Here is a 3,836-nt window from a genome sequence, read left to right as displayed (position 1 = left end):
GATGACTATGATGATGGTGGAGAGGAAGACACAGAAGAAGATGAGAACAGTGATGACACTTTCTGGGATGACACATACAAGTGTGTCTCTAAACAGGAGACCATTTTGAGAGTAATCAAGAAAACAGACAGAAGTGTGGAATCAGAGCATGTTACCTTAATACCAGTGACTGAACAGCCAGAAACCTCTAATGTAACTGCCTATGCTGTGGGTGCAGGACTGGTGGGGATGCTGGTGGTTGGAGTGATTGTAGGGGTGATATTTTCTGTGAAAAACAGGAAGGCAAAGGCTTCACCGAAGCAGGGAAATACCGTGATATGATTCCCATTGTACTCACAGTTTTACTGTGCTCTGAAATCTTGCTGAGTGTGAAACAGTTGTAGCTACAGTATACAGTAGTTTCAGTGTCATGTTGATAATGTCCTCATCCCCTATTCTTTTTATTCGTATGACTGAGACTGGGTTTTATACAGAAGAAGAATTTTGAAACGTGTCTCTTTTCAAAATCGTTTACTATTTTGTGACTTAAAACCATAGCTTAAAACATAAAAATCCTTTGTTACGTAAAAGAAAAAATGTCAATGCTGTCACTCGTTCAGTGCAGCTAGTAGGGTGTAATACATGTTTTTACCTTATCTGATATCTGATCAGAATGTGGGATGGTTGCAATGTGACATGAAATGATGAGTTTAAACCAGTCAGGCTGCTCTCTTGTCAACAGATTGCTGCATGCCAACAAGGCAATAAGTAACGACCGAAAAGTACCTAAAATCTTCCTGCCAAAAACATGTCTAGATAACAGACAATTGTTTCACTGTGACACTATTTCTGCCATGCACATTCAAGTAATAAATACAACTACTTTTTTTAGTTTTTTGTTGATTCATTCTTAGCATTCATGTTTGCTGCAGCAGACAGGAGCTTTATATACAACATCGACATACTATTGACTCGTAAAGGTTACACGGCATCCTAGCAGACAAAAAAAGAAACATTAGCATTCATTTAGAGTTCTTATTCCAATATCCACTCTCCTTAAAACGTGTAAGGGTCTTCACCAACTCCTGAGGGAAATATCTGACCCTGTGGCTGCTAAATGCTCCACAATGTTCAACAGCAAGTCGCTAATTGTGTCTGTTGACTTGTTGGTTCTGCGCAGGTATAGTGTACAACTGCTGATGGAAACAAGAATGATGAGAGCAATGGAAGTGAACAAAAACGGTGAAAGGTGTGTTAGGTTAAAAGACATTGACTGTATATCAAAAGTAGAATCAGTCACCATTATGTCACCCATTGGTTTGTGGATGACCTTTTTAAAATTTGGCCATCAGCAACTTGTTTTCTTTGGAACCAGAAGTGACAAGAGTGTGGAGATAAGGTCAACTAAACGCTGAACATACATTTTAGGCAATCTAAAGGCTTAATTTATCTTTCATATATTACACTGAGATGAAGCCCCATCCTAAAGCATACCTCGCTTCATCTTCTATTTTACTCTAAATGGGACCATCATTTACAAATGTAACATGTTCCGAAAATATTGAATATCAGTGCAGCTTTAAAGAATAAATGTCTACCCTGTTGCCAGTGGCGGCGCCAGAGCATTTTTGTTGGGTAATCTATGGTAGGGCTAACCCATACAGTGGTGGTGCTCAAGTCAGTATTTGCAATGTAATTACATACACGCTATATCACCCCCCTTGACAGTGAAACGCCACGCGTGAGGTTTAGATTATTTCCCTGTCTCAATCAAAATGGAACTGTATGAAATAAAACGGCACATTTGTCTTGTAGTAAATAAAAAGGGATCACTGTGAACGTGACGTATGATAGTACACGTTGAAGATCCAATGGGGATACTGAATGGCGGTTTCGATTGATCTCAATCAATAAGGCATGACGCAGATCCAACGTTGCGTTGCTCTGATTGGCTGTAGGTCTATTCAAATTGCATTCGGAGGCATTTTGATCTGACCGCGGCCGCGCTGATATTATAACGCCAGAGAATTTCCACACCTTTAGTGTATAAAACTCCCCCACTACTTAGACTATTCCTTGCACCCCTCTTATAGCATAAGCCCGAATGGTCTCAACCATATTGCATCAGTAACGTGCACTTGTTGTTACAGCAGGATCAGTTTGTGTGCTGTGGACACGACCCGTATATTTTCGCAATCCGTGTTCTCAACATTTAGCATTTCGCTTATTATTTAATTGAATTTGCATCACTTTTCATGGTGGGGCTAAGGTGGGGCTAAGCCATTTCTTGGTATGGCTGTAGCCTACCCCAGCCATACCCTGGCGCCGCCACTGCCTGTTGCTAACATGGAATGATGACTATGGGTGTCATGATGACTGTATTGTCTATTTTTTGCAAAAGATCAACAAGGAAATGGGTCATTGTGTAATTACCAAAAAGAAAAACAATTAAAAAATGACAAGACAGGAACAGCTGTCCTCTCTTCTAGTTTCTCAAAGCCTGCGGTGTCTTATGAATCGTACATTTCTGTGTGTAAGTTCTCCTATCTTTGTTCAACATGCATCTCATCCAACGCTATGCACATAAACTGCATTATTGAATCAATATCTGCTGAAACTCCTGAGCGCTGAGTAAGTTTAGCAGCGGCCCGCTGCAGAGTGAACTTCACTATTGATCCAATATTACAGTTTATGATTGCCAAACAAAAAATAGGATTAGAGTATATATAGAGATTGTATATGTTATTGACTAACTGACACTGTTCAGATTGATTCAACTGTGCATTTTATAATACATGATTGTATACAGTGAGATCTGCAGTTTATATTTGAATAAAATATGTGCAGCTGCCACAGCGCCAGTGTGTCATGAATTTGAATACCTTCAAAGTGGGATCTGGAAAATGGTTTATTAGCATCATGTAATCTGATTTGTTCAGTTAGAAAGACTTCCAAACTGAGAGACAAATGCTCATCCTATTACTGTGATTATGTATTGAATGAAGGTGGACCCTGACTTCCTCTGCAGAGGGGCCACTGAACACTTCTCCCTCTTATTGTTGTACACCGGGGCCATGAAGCCACTATTCTCCTCTCACACTTGACAAAACTTTACAATAAGCGCCAACAAAGTGTGCTGCTCCCACTTACCTTACACATATACTTACTGACTCACATATAGTGCATATGTATCATGTAGGTTTCGGAATATTGTCTGAAAAGGTTATGACCATAGAGGACAAATTAGATTTGAGGATTTCTCAAGCATAACTATCATAACCTGATGTATATGCAGTAAATTATTCTGTGTCTTAGATAGCTTCAGGTTAGGTAAACCCTGAGAGGCAAATTAAAGAAAAAAACGCCTGTGATCCAATTTGTAATTTTGATCTTTATTGTTTTGTGTCTCGTGTTCAGGACTTCTGACCAGGTAGAAAGAAGGTTTTATTTCATCTGTGCAACACAGTCTTGCCAGATAAAACTTGTTCTTACTAATCCAGATCAGACTTGGACATTGGATCGCCAGGATTATCTTACTTCCCTCCCAGGGCTTCCTTAGCTGGAAATATTGTTAGTTTTATAGTTATGCATTTGCATTTAATAGCCATAAGGCTTTCATTTATTACGCCTTTAATAATAGATCTTTACAACATAATAAAGTAGAGGAGTTAGTAAAATCATTTTATAAGCTTTTTAAATCCTTTCTTCAGGCTGCATCTAAACAATAAAATGTAATAGTAGATGACACAGCACTGCAACTGAAAGGAAATGTTTCCTTGGTGTTAAATTACTTTTGACATGCACGGCTGAAAATTACAGTCTGCACTGTTGCATAGAGGAAATGCAACATGTGAGGC

The sequence above is a fragment of the Trematomus bernacchii genome, unplaced genomic scaffold (assembly GCF_902827165.1).
Source record: "Trematomus bernacchii unplaced genomic scaffold, fTreBer1.1, whole genome shotgun sequence".
Lineage (NCBI taxonomy): Eukaryota > Metazoa > Chordata > Actinopteri > Perciformes > Nototheniidae > Trematomus > Trematomus bernacchii.
Note: the sequence above shows the minus strand (reverse complement) of the source record.